Here is a 19,090-nt window from a genome sequence, read left to right as displayed (position 1 = left end):
TCGTACAGCTTTGGGACCACCACCATGAAGCGACACCTGAGGTCATTTCACTCTGGGGCTATTCACAAGGTTGTACCTTGCGAAGAACGTAGTAGGTTGATTTCCTCTACTTCATCCTCCGTTTCTGATCCTGTCACCACAAGGACCACCTCTGTGGGACAGCGTCTTCCTCAAGCTGCCTCACAGGCCATACAAAATTCTGATGACCCTTACCTTTCGAGGGTCACAGTTGTATGTATGTACTGTGACAAGTACTCTGCAGGGGGGAGCGACTTCGGAGTGCTTTTGAGACTATCATCTCAGAGCATGAGAAGACCTGCTCACTACCCAAATAAAACCCACTTTACATCTTCCTCTCTCAGCTCGCCCTTTTTTATCCCTGTGGTTGGTGTCCCCCCCTTTACCCTCCTTTCCCCTCCTCTCCTAGTGTGTCGTGTCTAAAAAAACAAAAAAGAAATACAAATTTACAAAAATCAAAAAAAATAAGGCTTTTTTCAGAGCCGCCTTTCACAGTTAAAAAATAGAAGTGAAAATAAATGAAGCAGGGCCCTTTGTATTTTTGAGAAGTCCGCGGACACTTCGCGGACATCAAAAAAATTGGGTTGGTACCCTATCATAACCATTGCAATTTTCTCTGATAGGAAGTGGTGACTCTTAAAAGAGCCTTTGGGAGGTGTTTGTATGTCAAAAATTATAAATACTTAACACCTACTTCAAAATAGATGCTGTAAATCTAAAAAAGGGTGTAATGCATTTTGTATATTTGTCAAAAAAATCTGATTGCCAGCATAAGTAAGATGGACTCCATCTCTGCGAAAAATGTATGTACAATGAAACATAATATTTTCATTATGAAAATAGGACATGCCAAAATCTCTTAGAAAGGCACAAACAGCCTTATTAACATTGCGCCTTGCTTTTTCCACTCGTGGACCAAATGAAGAAGGACGAAGCCACATTTGTCTCTGTGCAATCCGTAAAATATTACTTGACGATTAGGAAACATGTCCATAACCTTCCCAAGTCCTTCCTTCATAGAAAATTGCAAAGAAATTCCAGACACATGTCCTAAACTATTCCCTCAATAATGAATTACAATTATGTCTGGATGTTGCTCTGTCTCCAAAGTAGCACAAAGAGGTAGCAAGTCCAACCACTTCATTCCACGTACTCCATGCCAGTGTACTTCCACATGTGGAAATCCAAGATCTACAGCTACTCCACAGCTTTCTGCATGCACCTTTAACCAATGTATCCATGAATCTCCCAAAATCCAAACAGTGGGCCTCATTACTACCTGGCAGCTTCGGATCGCGGTGATTCTGTGACAGTGGTAATAAAGTTTCCGTGTCCGCAAGGTTGCAGAAAGACCATCCGATTATGTGCTGTCGGTCACGAACACCACACGGACGCGGAAACGTTGTTACCGCCGTCACGGAAAAAGCCACGGAAATGGACTTAGCGCTGCCACAAGTAGCGCAAAACCCGTGTCCACCTCTGTCGCCACGGAAACGTAACCGGAAATACCACGATCGCCAAAAACCGGAAACAGAGAGGCGGCCATCATATAAAGCACAATCCATTGCCATCCAGAGTCAGCACAAGCACAATCCATACTGTGAGAAGGCAAAAGGGACCACCAGCATGTCTGCCAGGATTCCAGCGCAGAGGCAGCGCAAACAGCGCTTCAGTGAGGCGGAGCTAACTGTGCTCGTGGAGCACATAGTGGAGCATGCAGAGATGCTGTTCAGTGCCGATCAACGGCGTGCCACACAGCAGCGGAGGAAGGAAGTGTGGGCAGAAGCAGCACGCAAGTGCACCGCTGTGGGCGTGACAGTGAGGAGCGTCAAGGACTGCCACAAGCAGTGGGACGACCTCAGGCTGAGGGTTTGTAACCTCATCTCCACACACCGCCAACGCAGCAGTGGGACAGGTTGAGGACCCCCTTCCCCACTGAGGCTGCAAGCATTGGAGGAGCGTTGCAGCAGTGTCCTCCACCTTGAGGGCATTCATGGGATCGGGGAGGCTGAGGCAGGAGTGAGCCCACCTGCAGATGCTGGTAAGTGGTCAAACATGAATGCCATAAAAGAATATGTTGATGACATTACAGTGCCAAAGGACCCATTAATAACCCCTCCCCCCCAGGCAGTGTATGACTGGCCCAAATGACCCATCAATAACCCCTCCTCCCCCCAGGCAGTGCATGACTGGCCCAAAGGACCCATCAATAACCTCCCCCCCCCCAGGCAGTGCATGACTGGCCCAAAGGACTCATTAATAACCCCCCCCAGGCAGTGCATGACTGGCCCAAAGGACCCATTAATAAACCCCCCAGGCAGTGCATGACTTGCCCAAAGGACCCATTAAACTCCCCCCCAGGCAGTGCATGACTGGCCCAAAGGACCCATTAATAGCCCCCACCCCCCAGACAGTGCATGACTGGCCCAAAGTACCCATTAATAACCGTCCCCCTCCAGGCAGTGCATGACTTGCCCAAAGGACCCATTAATAACCCCCCGCCCCCCCCAGGCAGTGCATGACTGGCCCAAAGGACCCATCAAGATCTGTATGGCACCCAATATCACAACAATGCATACCCCAAGCAATCAGATGCATGTAACGAACACCATACAATGACCAACCTGTATGATGCATGTGATGCACCCATCAGCCACCACCACAACACTAATTGCATGTCCTCTGTGTCCCCACAGCCGTATCCAGTGACAGTGACACTGCACAACAGGCAAGGCAATCAGCACCGGCACATGCCCAAGCCACCGCCCCCACACCAGAGGATGCTGCCAGCAGTTCGGCATCTCAGCCCCCACTACCAACTGCAACAGATGTGCCGGCCACCACCACCGACATCCCCACCGTCTCCACGCTGCCTGAGGCAAGACAGGTGCTACGGGACCCACCATGCCCACCCAAACCAACACAGAAGGCAGCTGCACTGCAGAGGAGGCAGCCTGTAGTGACAACAGTGCCCCGGTAGAGCACTCTGATAATGGGCCATAGGGGGCAACGCCCACATTTGATGACCTGGGTTCCTTCCATCAGCTGGAGTTTAGCCCCACTTCACTCAGAAGTCCCATGAGGTCACCCACCCCATCCATGGCAGAGCTGAATTCCTGCATGCAGCGGATGGAGGAGCAGCAGGCAACCCTCACACAGCTGGTGGAGAGGCAGCTTGAAGAATCTAGGCTGCAGAGGGAGTGCTATAGCACGTCAGTGCATTGCCTCTCAAGGTCTATTGGACGCTTTGCAAGCACAATAGTCACCCTGGCACGCCATGTGCGTGAGGGTAACGACAACACCTCCAGGCTCATTGAGGCCATGTTGATTGGGCAACAGGCAAATCTTGCACGGATGCCATCCATACCGGATTCTGTGCCATCAAATACCACCACCCCATCAAGCTCCACTACTGCCAGTCCAAGGAGGCGCTCAAGTCGGCTAACGGGGCTCTCGGGCAAGGATGCACAGGCACAGAAGCGCACACGGAAGTGATGATAGGTGTGTGGGGCACTGTAGGACACACATGGACTTGAAGGGTGTGAGGGGTGGGTACGTTTGGGTGGTGCGGGAGGTTGTTTTGGGTGTTTGAACATTGGGGCCTGGGTCGGGGTGGGTACGTTTGGGTGGTGGGTGGGCTCGGGTGTACAGCTTCCCTAACCATTTCACCTCCTTCCCTGTTGTGAGTTCATCAATATATCATCATTTGAAAGCAAAACATACATGTGTGGACATCTATCATTTCATTTTCAGTACAACTAATCATTTATTGTCATCACTCTATGCATTGCTGTGAATGTGCTGTGTCTCAAAAGTAAATGCGAATCAGCTCATCCCGTGCTCTTTGGCAATCAAGTGCACCCCCAGGGGAAGGTGGTGCCATCCCATCCCCATCTCCATCCCCATCTTCTTCATCTGCGTCTGGGGGCATTGGGATGTTCCTGCACAGGCACAGATTGTGCAGCATGGCACATACGAGCGTGATTTTACCCGTCTTCACTGGGCTGTACAGCAGTGATCCCCCAGATCTGCTCAGACAGCGGAAACGGGCCTTCAGCAGTCTGAATGTCCTCTCAATCATTCCACGTGTGCGGACATGTGCCCTATTGTATGCCTCTTCATGCCTGTTCCTTGGTTTCCGTACAGATGTCATCAGTCATGGCGTGAGTGCATATCCAGCATCACCTACATGGGATGAAGATGGGGGGACGTGTCAGTGTTTGTGGTATCATGTCTTAATCTGATGCTGTGCTATCTTGTATCATTGTTCATTCATGCATATGTGCCATGCAGTGGTTTGAAGTGTTCATTGGGCATCACAGTGGATGTCCCCAACTGGATATTGGCCTACACATTTATGTGCATGTGTACTGTGCCCTGCGGGTGACATTGGATTGTGGGTATGTCATAGTGCAGTGATGTGCACACATGGCAGAGTGACTCCACTGTACTGAAGTAGTCAATGCACAACGTCTCATTTACAGGCATCTCGTGCATTGGGAGTGCAGTGTTCCATTTGTGGGTGAGTGTCTGCAGTGGCACAAGGTATATGGGACAGTGACAGGATGGGCTGTGGCAGGGTGTGTACAGGCACACTGTGGTGACCTGTCATGTCTTCCTTTGTGATGTTTGGTATCCGCTGTCTATTTGGTAGATGGGAGGGGGGTGATGCATGTGCGGTCCAGCGGCACACTCACATTGCTCATTGGCCTGGACACATACATAACGCTTCAACAGGGTCAGAGCATTGTCAGCTGTACTCACCCAATAGCGATGTGCTTTGTCTGGCATAGCGTTCCATGTACCGTGGCAACGTGGAATTCCGCAGTACCATTGAGTCATGGGTTGAGCCTGGGAAACGTGCGCAGCAGTGTGTAATCAGTAGCGTGGCATCACACACCATCTGTACATTCATTGAGTGATACTGTTTCCTATTGCGGAACACCATCTCAATTGCACGTGGTACTGTCAGCTCAATGTGGGTGCAGTCAAGTGCACCTATGCAATTTGGCATGCCTGCTATGGCATGGAAGGCCAACTTTGTGGCAATGACCTCGGGGGGGGGGGTACGGGGTAGGGCTATGTGTTCCGACACATGGCGCAAAAGGGCATCCAGTACCTGTACCAGGATTTTCGAGAAACAGGGTTGTGATATGCCATGCAGCTCACCGACCGTGTGTTGATAGGTGCCAGTGCCAAGGAAATGCAGCACAGACACAACCTTCAGGAGGGGGGGGGTGGCAGTGCGGGTGTCTATGTGGCTGCTGATGTCGTCCTCAATCATGGCAGTGATGTACAGGATTGTTGGGCGGTCCAGCCGGTATAGTGTGTGGATCTGTCCTGGGGTAAGGTTCCAGGGTGAGGCCCTGATGCGTGGTATTGCAGGCTGCCTGCGGGGTAGTGGTGGCTGCACAATGGGGTTTGCCATAGGTGCAGGGTTGGCTGGTTGGCGCCTGCGCCTCCTCCGCCTCTGCCTCTGCACCATTACTGCCATCATGTGCAGTGCTGCCTGTTGGTTGAGTAGGCCCAGTCCAAGTGCTACTAGAGCTGCTGCCTGCATGGTTCTGTGTTGTGTTGGGCTGGGTGTGGCCCTTTTGTGGGCTCCCAGTGTGCTGCTTGGTCCAACTGGGCTGATTTGGTGCACCTGTGCCCTGATTCTCTTCAGCAGGCACTGTTTAACCTCATGTTCGCGGTGGCAGCGGTACCGCCACTGTGATCACGGTTTTAATGCCATTTTTCTGGCGGTGTTTCCATGTCCGCGCTAGTTGTGATGCTCGCGGTGTTTTGTGTTGCCGGTAACGGAGGGGTTTCGGTGCAGGTGGACTTTACGGGACCCTTAACTCTGTGGTGGCAGGTTGAGGAGGTGCTATTTCCGGTGCCTCGGGTCATGATTGGGCGGACGTGGAAACGGTGCCGGTATGGTTTTACCGCCGGCGTTAACTCCGGACCGGTGTACTTGTAATGAGGCCCAATCTGTTTTCTGAAACACACAGCCATAGCTATCTGTTGTTCTCTCAGCAAAAAGAGTATCTGAGAAACTCTCTCCTGGCACAACAAAAAAAAGGATAAAACGCTCAACAGCTCGATTCCTTCTCTTCAAAGACAAGTATGTACGCAGAGAACAATTTTCTCTAACTCTTGCATACGCAGTCACAATTCATAAATCACAAGGTCTTACCCTAGACAAAGCAATGATAGATATTGGTAACAGTCTTTAAAGAAGGCATGAGCTACGTAGCACTATCACGCTTACGTACACTTGACGGTCTATTTCTAATCAACTTTGATGCAAGTTAAGTAAACGCTGATATTCCTTCCATTTTAGAATACAATAGACTTCGCTCACTATACACCCTCATCTAAACACATATTCTGTTCCACAAAAAGTACACCAGGATGTCAATGCAAATCCTCCAAAGAGAATAAAAGAAACTAATACTTCATCAAATACCACAAGCAAAAAAGAAGAATTAGGGAAAATAAACCAGGTACTTCTTCAAAGAAGGCGACAAACTCCAAAAAAAGCAGTCAGATACAGAACTACCTGGTCCATTTAAACTCTCAAATATAGTTGGTGTAAGTTGCCACGCAAATGTAGCAATGAATATTCTTTTTCAATTACCACCAATTATTGACAACATTTACTTACACAGTACAGACCAATTGTGTTTGCAAATGTTAGTACTTCACAGAAATGCAGTAAACAATCCGGATAACACATAAAGTGTTTATGGAATAAGACAAGAATTGGACTACTGTGCTGGAATAGTTAAATTCACTATAAACTCACAGGAAGATCCACAAGAATTTCGAATGTACTTACTACAAGTACTACAAAACAAAAACATACCTATAAATGAAATCTTCCAGATTTCATACATGTGGAAACGTACATGCACTCTCTGCAACAATGTGACACAAGAAGAAATTCCCAATGGACGCTTCATATATATATCAATACCTAATTGTGAATCCATTCCATTTCAGCAACTTGTACAAAATGCAAACCATGGTAGATTATGTTCTACCTGCAATTCAGATAATCGCTCCACATTAGTAATACAAACACATAGTAAATACGTAATACTAATGTTTCTACGTTACAATGCAGATGGTACCAAAAACAACTGCAAGCTGACTGGATTCACACATTGTCAAATATCAATTGGCAAGAAAACCTTCACAACAATAGGTATAATCTACCACGCAGGAGCCACAACCAATGCAGGTCACTACACTGCATATATAAAAAAGAAATGTGGATGGTTTGAATGTAATGATAGTACCATTACTCTCAAGCAGAGATTATCAGCAAATCTTACAAACGCTTATTTAATGTTCTTAAAACCAAAATTTGATAAATAAATTGTTCTTAAAACTTAACTAAACTTGTAGTAAAAAAATATAAACTGTTAGAATATTCCAAAAACTATATAACTGCTCAAAGATTCTACAACAACTAATCAGATAAATGAATACCACTAAATTAGAGCAAAAAATAACAGTTAGAATACGCCAATTGGTATCTAACTGTCCCAAAATTTAAAAATATCCAAACAAATAAATCAATACCACTGAAATATATCAATAAATAGACAGTTGTAATACGCCTACTGGTATCTAACTGCTCCAAAATTTTATAATATCCAAACAAATAAATAATATGTTACTGCTCCAAAAAAATGCAACAACCCAATATATAAACCATTAGCCAGGAGCACCAAGCGAACACTGAAAACAAACAAACAAATAAACTGTAGCATAACAGAAAACGTTTTTTTTAATACAACATGGATTTTTTTTTTCTCCCACAGACCCAATGATTTTAGCAACAAACACAGAAACTGAGCAAATTGCACAGTACTCTGGTTTGTAATCTACTAAATATGAGGGTCTAAAAAAAAAAAAAAAATTTGATTATACTAAACCAAACTGTAAACCAAACTGTAAGTATATTGTACACTCTATGCCATAGCTACAACCATTGCAGCATATCACACCCATAATATCTTATAACTTTGTTCCTTATAAATGTGTTTTTGACCCAAAGTTATAAGCAACTATAACTGTGATATGCTGCGTTGGTTGTGGCCAGGGCATGGAGTGTTGGGTGCATGACCAAATGGTCATGTACCCAACACTCCATGCCCTGGCCACAACCAACGCAGCATATCACACCCATACACTCAAACATTTCAACTATGGCCTATGGAAACTTTTAATGTCCGCGGACATTATCAGTGTTCTTAGAACACTTTCAATTTACCAGCGAACAATACGGACAGCGTCTTCAGGACACTCCCTACGAACATTTCAGAACACCGCGAGAGTTCTTAGAACACTTTCAGCTTGCCATAGAATAATACGAACATTTCAGGACACCACGTGAGTTCTTAGAACATACCCCCATGTTGTTTATTTGCGAACATTTCAGGACACCGCAAGAGTTCTTAGAACACATTCAGCTTGCCACAGAACAATACGGACAGCGTCTTCAGGACACCCCCTACGAACATTTCAGGACACCGCGAGAGTTCTTAGAACACTTTCAACTTGACAACGAACAATACGGACAGCGTCCTCAGAACACCCCCATTTTGTTTATTTGTGAACATTTCAGGACACCGCGAGAGTTCTTAGAACACTTTCAACTTGCCAGAGAACAATACGGACAGTGTCTTCAGGACACCCCCTACGAACATTTCAGGACACCGCGAGAGTTCTTAGAACACTTTCAACTTCACAACAAACAATACGGACAGCGTCCTCAGAACACCCCCATTTTGTTTATTTGCGAACATTTCAGGACACCGCGAGAGTTCTTAGAACATATTCAGCTTGCCACAGAACAATATGGACAGCGTCTTCAGGACACCCCTATGAACATTTCAGGACACCGCGTGAGTTCTTAGAACACACCCCCATTTTGTTCATTTGCAAACATTTTAGGACACCGCGAGAGTTCTTAGAACACATTCAGCTTGCCACAGAACAATACGGACAGCGTCTTCAGGACACCCCCTACGAACATTTAAGGACACCGCGTGAGTTCTTAGAACACACCCCCATTTTGTTTATCTGCGAACATTTCAGGACACCGCGAGAGTTCTTAGAACACATTCAGCTTGCCACAGAACAATACGGACAGCGTCTTCAGGACACCCCCTATGAACATTTCAGGACACCGCAAGAGTTCTTAGAACACTTTCAATTTGACAATGAAAAATACGGACAGTGTCCTCAGAACACCCCCATTTTGTTTATTTGCGAACATTTCAGGACACCGCGAGAGTTCTTAGAACACTTTCAACTTGACAACGAACAATACGGACAGCGTCCTCAGAACACCCCCATTTTGTTTATTTGCGAACATTTCTGGACACCGCGAGAGTTCTTAGAACACATTCAGCTTGCCACAGAACAATAAGGACAGCGTCTTCAGGACACCCCCTACGAACATTTCAGGACACTGCGTGAGTTCTTAGAACACACCCCCATTTTGTTCATTTGCGAACATTTCAGGACACCGCAAGAGTTCTTAGAACACATTCAGCTTGTCACAGAACAATACGGACAGCATTTTCAGGACACCCCCTACGAACATTTGAGGACACTGTGTGAGTTCTTAGAACACACCCCCATTTTGTTTATCTGCGAACATTTCAGGACACCGCGAGAGTTCTTGGAACACATTCAGCTTGCCACAGAACAATACGAACAGCGTCTTCAGGACACCCCCTACGAAAATTTCAGGACACTCCGAGAGTTCTTAGAACACTTTCAACTTGACAACGAACAATACGGACAGCGTCCTCAGAACACCCCCATTTTCTTCATTTGCAAACATTTCAGGACACCGCGAGAGTTCTTAGAACACATTCAGCTTGCCACAGAACAATACGGACAGCGTCTTCAGGACACCCCCTATGAACATTTAAGGACACCGCGTGAGTTCTTAGAACACACCCCCATTTTGTTTATCTGCGAACATTTCAGGACACCGCGAGAGTTCTTTGAGCACATTCAGCTTGCCACAGAACAATAGGGACAGCGTCTTCAGGACACCCCCTATGAACATTTCAGGACACTGCAAGAGTTCTTAGAACACTTTCAACTTGACAATGAAAAATACGGACAGTGTCCTCAGAACACCCCCATTTTGTTTATTTGCGAACATTTCAGGACACTGCGAGAGTTCTTAGAACACTTTCAACTTGCCAGAGAACAATACGGACATCGTATTCAGGACACCCCCTACGAACATTTCAGGACACCGCGACAGTTCTTAGAACACTTTCAACTTGACAACGAACAATACGGACAGTTTCCTCAGAACATCCCCATTTTGTTTATTTGCGAACATTTCAGGACAAAGCAAGAGTTCTTAGAACACATTCAGCTTGCAACAGAACAATATGGACAGCGTCTTCAGGACACCCCCTACGAACATTTCAGGACACTGCGTGAGTTCTTAGAACACACCCCCATTTTGTTCATTTGCGAACATTTCAGGACACCGCGAGAGTTCTTAGAACACATTCAGCTTGCCACAGAACAATATGGACAGCATCTTCAGGACACCCCTTACGAACATTTGAGGACACCGTGTGAGTTCTTAGAACACACCTCCATTTTGTTTATCTGCGAACATTTCAGGACAACGCGAGAGTTCTTAGAAAACATTTATCTTGCCACAGAACAATACGGACAGCGTCTTCAGGACACCCCCTACGAACATTTCAGGACACCGCGACAGTTCTTAGAACACTTTCAACTTGACAACGAACAATACGGACAGCGTCCTCAGAACACCCCCATTTTCTTCATTTGCGAACATTTCAGGACACCCCAAGAGTTCTTAGAACACATTCAGCTTGCCACAGAACAATACGGACAGCGTCTTCAGGACACCCCCTACGAACATTTGAGGACACCACGTGAGTTCTTAGAACACCCCCCCATTTTGTTTATCTGCGAACATTTCAGGATACCGCGCAAGTTCTTAGAACACATTCAGCTTGCCACAGAACAATACGGACTGCATCTTCAGGACACCCCCTATGAACATTTCAGGACACCGCAAGAGTTCTTAGAACACTTTCAAGTTGACAACGAACAATACGGACAGCGTCCTCAGAACACCCCCATTTTTTTTATTTGCGAACATTTCAGGACACCGCGAGAGTTCTTAGAACACATTCAGCTTGCCACAGAACAATACAGACAGCGTCTTCAGGACACCCCCTACAAACATTTGAGGACACCGCGTGAGTTCTTAGAACACACCCCCATTTTGTTTATCTGCGAACATTTCAGGACACCGCGAGAGTTCTTATAACACATTCAGCTTCCCACAGAACAATACGGACAGCGTCTTCAGGACAACCCCTACGAACATGTGAGGACACCACGTGAGTTCTTAGAACACCCCCCCATTTTGTTTATCTGCGAACATTTCAGGACACTGCAAGAGTTCTTAGAACACATTCACCTTGCCACAGAAAAATACAGACAACGTCTTTAGGACACCCCCTACGAACATTTCAGGACACTGGGAGAGTTCTTAGAACACTTTCAACTTGTCTAATTGTCTAATGGGAACAACTCACACTCCGTTTTTAGGGGCAGAGAGCCACGGTGAGCATTGGCAGAGAGCCTCGAGGAGTGTAGGTGATGATTTATGTGGCCGGCCAGTCTGTCAAGTTTGTTTATGTGTAGTGTGTGTTATGTGTTATGTATTTTATGTGTTTTTATGATAAGGAGTCAAGAAAATATATGTTTACTTATTTGAGGAAAAATTAGCACCAATCCAGAAAAATAAAGTATTCAATAGATGGTGAAAAATATGTGAAAGCGAGCTAGGGGAGAGAATGCACCTATGTGTGTGCTTTAAAATTGTGATAAAACAAATATTAGGCCAGATAATGGACAAAAAGTTAGAAAATGTCATTTTTTAACCTATGTATTAGCCAAATCATGGCAGATATGGGGTTAATTTTAATATTCATGGGGGGGCGTGGCTTGAGCAGCCATGGAGTAGGACGTGCTTCCTGTGTAGCTCCGGAGGATCCAACAGATGATACGTGAAAACTACCTTTGAAAGTGCGCCATTGGTTCCAGAATTGATCACACACGCACAGGAATGTATGCTATGCTCATTGTATAAAGATCGAGAGAATTGTAAGCGGGATTCTGGAGGAATTGCTCAACGAACGATGGCGGCTGTTCGGTCCATTGTCACACAAGATGGCCGACAACAAAGGGAACGAAACTAGGGCACCCGAAGACGACGAATAGAGACGGCAGCCACGGGGAAAGAACGACAATGGCGAAGTGAGGAAGGAGCGAAACCCCTGGGGCGGTGGGCCTTGGGTTGCGAATGCTTGGGTGCTGGCCCGAACGGCAGGAGCCCGAGGGCAGCAGAGGTGTGAAAAGGCAGGCCGCACCACGACAGGCACGAGAAGCGCTCGCTCGGCATTGATGAGCAACTAGCAGCGGTGAGAGGAGGTGGATGTCGCGACTGCCTGAAGATCACCACAACAGCCGATAAGAGCGGAAAAGACGGTTGGGGAGATACGCGGACGCTGAATCGTAATAGGGAGACCCATTGAAGGAAAATGGCGGCGCAAGGGGCCGTGAGCAAGAATAAGAACAAACACCCCACAATGGATATTTTTGCAAAAACACAACAGTCTCCTGCGGCCATCGCACCCAAAGGCACGATGGCGCAAGCTGAGGGCATCACAGCGGCTGATAATCATCTGATTTTAGAGGCCATTACGGAGCTGAAAGAATCTTGGGGGGTTGTGATGTTGGACCTACGCACTTCCCTGGAGGCTAAAATTGAAGCAGTGGGCATTGAAGTCTCCCTGCTGAGACAAGATGTCAGGGGTCTGGCGGAATGTACAAGCAGCCTGGAAGGTGCAGTGAAAACTAACACGGACACCAGCACCAACAATGCAAAGGAGATCCATGTCCTTAAGCGACAGGTGGCCAACTTGGAGTCTCGAGCAGAAGAAGCGGAAGGGAGAGCTAGGAGGAACAATATCCGCGTGGTGGGTTTGCCGGAGGGTGAGGAGAGCCAGGACCCGACTGATTACATTGAGAACTTACTTCTACAAGGAATTGGGGCCGGCACACTCTCGCAGGGATTTGTAGTGGAGCGCGCGCACAGAGCCCTCATGAGGAGGCCGAGACCAGGGGCCCCTCCACGAGCGATAATCACCAAAATACTGAACTACAAAGACCGTGAGAGAATACTGGAATACTTTCGAAAAGGCGGAACAATCGAGAGGGCCTCGAGCACTATCACGGCATACCCGGACTATACTATGCTGGTCCAAAGGCAGCGGTACAGCTATGTAACCATCAAAAGGAGGCTGCGGGCGGCTGGGAAAAAATATATGCTGCTGTACCCTGCGAAATTGAAGGTGGTGCATAAGAGCAAAATGCATTTTTTTGACACTCCTGAAGAAGCAACAACATGGCTGGATCTGCAGGGCTGCCCGGAACAAGACACGGAAGAGACCCAAGATGGACGTGATAAGTGACTAAGATACGGTATGCATACTGTTATGGCGGCGTGTGAACATCCCAAGGGCGCCTAGGCGAAGGCTAAGAACAATGGGCCTGGCTGTAGGAGGCTGATATTCGATAAAATACCGCTGATTGTGAGAGACTTGATGGACTGGAATATAGTGGCGGGTACATATATTTAAATTGTATGGTGATGTGTAGTTATCCGATGTGCTATGGGAGTGGCAGGGCGAAAGCACCCTACCCCCCGAATTATAGTTGTAGTTGTAGTAGGTTGGCCAATAGGGCAGCCTCACCCTGCGGAGCTTCAAGTACAGGCGAGAGCCGGAAAGAGCCAGATGCGGGGGAGCCTGAGATCCAGGGATGGAGCTGGGCAACAGTTGGGGGGGGGGGGTGATGTTGGGGAAGGGATGGAGGTGGCGGGGAGAGGGAGCGGGAAGTTTGGTGTGTTTTTGGTTAAAGGGTATTTAGAACGGGATGCGAGCCTATACAGATTGGATTGGAACTCAAAGTTAAACTACACCTGGAGAGGAGGGAATGGGATTATATCAGGCTATGGGGGACCTTAAAATACTCACATGGAATGTGCGGGGACTTAATAGCTATTTAAAAAGGAACAAGGTTATGCTGTATCTGCGTAGGCAGAAAATAGATATTGCATTGCTGCAGGAAACCCACCTTACACGTGAGAGGATGGACATGATTGCGGGAAAGTGGAAGGGGGTGTTGGTGGGCTCATCGTACTCGGCCTACGCAAGAGGAGTACTTATATGGGTGGCGCCACATGTCCCTTTTCAGCGATTGCAAGTGGTGGCTGAGACAGACGGGAGGATGGTTATGCTGAGGGGACTGGTATAGAACAGGGAGATAAGTATGGTTAACACGTACGCCCCGAACCAGAACACAGCGGCGTACATTAGGACATTGAGTGCGAACCTGAGCGTATGTGTGGGAAGCGCAGTGATCTGGGGAGGGGACTTCAACTGCGTATTGAACCCGAGGGTGGATAGATTGGATGGGAAATTGGATAGACCGGCCCCTGCAGCCAAGGCGCTACAGACACTGCTTGATGACTTTGGGTTGGAAGATGCATGGAGGGTGTGGCACCCCTGGAAAAGGCAATATTCTCATTATTCTGCCCCACAGCAGCTATCAACGAGGCTGGACTATGTCTTCGCAACACCTGAGATGATGGCGGAGATTGCACACAGAGTATAGGGCCAGGGTCCTCTCGGACCATTCACCCCTGATTCTTGCTTGGCAATACTGCCCCCCAAGGGCGAGGATCCCGACATGGCGCCTACGAGTGGAGGTGTTGCGAGACCCCTTCTTTAGAGGGGATTTGAGGGAGGAGATTGTAAACTATTTTGAAACAAATACTGGGAGTGTGGACTCGGCGGGAACACTATGGGAGGCCTTTAAAGTTGTCATGAGGGGTGCGGCTATAGCAAAATCCAAGGGCCTACAAGGTGGGGTTTTGGCTGAACTGCGGGAGACGGAAGTGAAATTGGAAGAGGCCTTAAAAGCCGGAGACGACACAGCGGAGAAGCTAGAACTGATACTTAGGCTACAGCAAAAATGTGCGGAATACTGGGAGAGGTTGTGTAACCTTAATTATAAAAAATACATAGAGAGACAGCATGCAGGAGGTGATAAACCGGGGGAGACTTTTGGCGTGGTTATATAATAGCGAGACCCCCAGAGCCACAATAAGAACTATAGAGAGAGAAGATGGTAGCATAGAGGACACCCAGGAGGGAGTTAATCAAGTGTTTGTGGATTATTATAAAGTGTTATACGGAGAAGATGGGGAAAGTAGCCGAGTAATGATGGAAGAAACGCTTGAGGATATGGGGCTGCCCAAGATAAGCAAGGAAGAAAGAGAGGAATTGGACACCCCGATTACCCTAGAAGAACTGGGGGAGGTGGTGAGGCAGCAAGACCCCGGGGAGAGATGGGCTCCCAAGCGCATTTTACAAGGTATATATAGAGGAGGTCCTCCCCCCGCTGCTAGAAATGATAAACAAAGCGTTCGAGGTGGGACGCTTACCAGAGTCGCTGAGAGAAGCTGTCATAGTTCCTCTCCCTAAACCTAATAAACCTGGGCGTAGCTGTGGTTCCTTTAGACGCCTGTCAATGCTGAACCATGACGGCAAGATATTAACTGCTGTCTTGGCGAATAGACTAAAGAGGGTCATTAGCAAATTAATACATCCGGATCAAACGGGCTATGTCCCCCATAGAAACATCACCAATAATCAGAGGCGACTCCAGAGAATCATTGAGTTTGGCAGAGAAAGTGATGAGGAAATGGCAATCATGTCCTTGGACGCGATCAAGGCCTTCGACTCTGTCAAGTGGCCATGGCTGCTGGCGGCCCTAAAACACTACGGGTTAGGGCCTGGCTATGTAAGGTGGGCGAAGATTTTGTATAGTGAACCGCTGGCTAGAGTTAAGACAGGATCGGTGATATTAGAGAGGTGGCAGCTTAGCAGGGGTACTAGACAGGGATGCCCGTGGTCTCCTATGCTCTACATACTGGCCCTGGAACCTCTCGCGATTTATCTGAGGCAGCAATATGACACCATAGGCATCGAGGTGAAAGGGGAGTGGCATTTGATCTCCCTATATGCAGATGACATGCTGCTGTACGTGCGGTTCCCAGATGAAAACCTCCAGTACATTTTGGAAGTGCTCGGGAGATACGCTGTGCTGTCCGGCATAGTGGTGAACCCCCAGAAGTCTAGCCTGTTCCCGTTGGGGGGTACATAGAGATTCCAGCGGAGAGGTTACCGGTATTGCAGGTACCGTGGGCAGTTAGTACTTTTCGGTACCTGGGGATAGACATATATCACACCGTGGAAGAGGAGCACAGGTGTAATACAGAAGTAGCTATCAAAAAAATTGAGAAGTGCATGCGGTTTTGGGCAAAGCTGCCTTTGGCGATGATGGGGTAGGGAGCAATGCTAAAGATGGTGGTCCTGCCGAGGCTCCTACATTACTTCGGGAATATACCGTACCTGATTCCTAAGGGGTTTTTCACCAAACTGAATAGCATGTGTAGGGACTTTTTGTGGCATGGCACGCAAAACAGAGTGGCGTTATGGAATCTTCAGAACTTCCATGACAAAGGGGGAATAAAGCTGCCTAACTATGAGGCGTACTATGTGGCAAGCCAGTTGTAGTATGTTGCCAAATGGCTCTCTGATGAAGAGACCTCTGAACTTAGGCTGTTTGGGCATGATTGTGTACCTTTTTACTTGAAAGAAGTGATGTGGGCACCCAGGGCGGAAATGATGGGGCGCCCTAAAATGATGCTACTGGGGTGGATGGTGTGGCGCAGGGCATGTCAAATGATGGGGGACCCGTCCCCATGCTCACCGCAGATACCATTGGTTGTATTGATGGGGGCAGACGCTCAGCTGCGAATGATACTCCGGACCCACTGGGAACCGGCTGGGGTGGCAACGATGGGTGATATTTGGCAGGGGGGCTCAAGTGTTACTTTTGAGGGGCTGCGGGAAGAAGCTGGGTTGCACGAAGGCCAGTACATTACGTATCACAGAGTGGTACAGAGGATCAAGAGAACATGGCCTGAAACTGTGTTGGAGGAAGAATTAGACGCCACCATAGACGTGATATATGACATAGCTGAGGGGGGTCACGAGGTTTCCAGACTGTATGAGATGTTGATGTCTAAAGTGGGGAAGGAGGTCACGCAGTTGAGACTAGACTGGGAAATGGAGGTCGGGGCCCCAATGGGAGATGGGATATGGGAACGGGTGCAAGGGTATCATCAGAAAGTGTCCAGAAACGCGAGGCTGAAACAGATACAGCTGTATATAACACACAGGGCTTACATGACGCCTTGGAGGATATCGAGGTTTGAAAATGCAGGACAGCAAGCATGCCCCAAGTGCGACGAGGAGAACGCGGCCATGGTGCATATGTTCTGGTCATGCCTGATCATAGATAAGTTCTGGAGGGGAGTGAAAGAGAAACTAGAATAAAGAGGGGTCAAGATAGTAGTGGATACGGTGTGGGCCTGTCTGCTGGGGGGGTTCCCCAGACCACAGAAGCTCAGGCATGTAAGCAAGCTTAGGGACCTGGCTTATGTGCTTGCAAAAAGAAGGATTGCCATGGGATGGAAGTCATGCCATATGCCGAAGATAGAGGTGTGGTGGAAAGACTTGCAAAAATGGGCAGAAGCCGAAACCATGGCACGGCAAGAAGCGTGCAGCAATGAGGGGGAGCAGGAGAATAAGTCCCTGATGGCCTGGAAATCACTGATAGCCGAACTGTTTGGGCCATTAGCCGACCCGGCTGAGTCTGTGGAGGAGGAGACCGAACCACAGGATGCGGAAACTGAAGGTTTAACGTAATAGACTCGCAAGGGGGGTGGGTTAGGGGGAGTAGTGGTTAGGAATTAAGAAAAGTGTAATGAAACTGTTGGAACATGCACTATTTGTTTGGTTTTTATTGTTTGTTTGTAAAATGTAATAAAGTTTAAAAGAATTTTAATATTCATGGATAGTACACAGTCCTAGCTACTCAAATAATTTATACCACAAAAAAACTGCGTGTTTTCATGCAAACGAATCCAAGATAAAGTTTGACAGAAAATGAAAAATGTTGACTTGGGCTTTTTACAGCCAGGGTTGTAAATCTGCCAAGTACATTCCGTTCTTGGTTAGGGGAACACAGCTAATGAGACAGTATATGCCTTGAAAATAACCTTGCAGAAATAGACATGTTTTCTCAAAACTACAATGCGTAGTTTTCAGCCAACCAAGAGAATGTGCACAGTAGATAAATGTTTTGAAATTTGCTCTGAACAGAGCTACGGTATCCCACTCAAGGGCTAAGATGATACATTCCAGAGGCTAATTCACAGGAATAGTTTCCAGTTTGCGCAGAAGAAATGACAATGAATAATGATGAAACAAACAGATGTTGAGGAAAGCCTTTGTCTTTGAATTTAAACGTGCGAAGCAACTTAACTCCGCAGTGGTGGGTATTTTAAAGAAGTTGGTGCTTTAAACTAGGGAGGGTTACATGAGTGAGATTTTGTTTTAAAGTTTTATTGCTTTTATGGTTAAAAGCTGTCCAACGCTGTGGGAGCATGTGCAAGCTAAAGAAAGCTTCAATGAGACATTGTTTAGAAAATTGCAGAAGCTGTTTCTTAATGTAAAAAGGTTGGCTAAGTGATTCTGATGGGGTGGCGATTAATGCTTTTTTGATGGGTGCACGTTGAGAGTGCCCTTTAAGTTGTTGATTTTATATATGGCAAAACAGCTGTCTCTTATGGAGAAGAGAAACAGGCATTTATTCATTTGATAAAATAGCTTCCATTGTGCTATGAAAAGAGAAAGAAAGACAGATTGACAGATAGCAGCGCATGGGAGTGCTTTAGGTAATCAAAAATGATGACAATGATGAGAGAGATAGCATTGGAAAGGGAGCATGAGGTGCAATGCATGCAAGTTTAAAAATGTGCATCAAATAAATTCAGAGTGCATTCGAGAGATTCCAAGCA

Source organism: Ambystoma mexicanum, chromosome 1p (assembly GCF_040938575.1).
Source record: "Ambystoma mexicanum isolate Mex_15411 chromosome 1p, UKY_AmexF1_1, whole genome shotgun sequence".
In the NCBI taxonomy this organism is placed as follows: Eukaryota; Metazoa; Chordata; class Amphibia; order Caudata; family Ambystomatidae; genus Ambystoma; species Ambystoma mexicanum.
Note: the sequence above shows the minus strand (reverse complement) of the source record.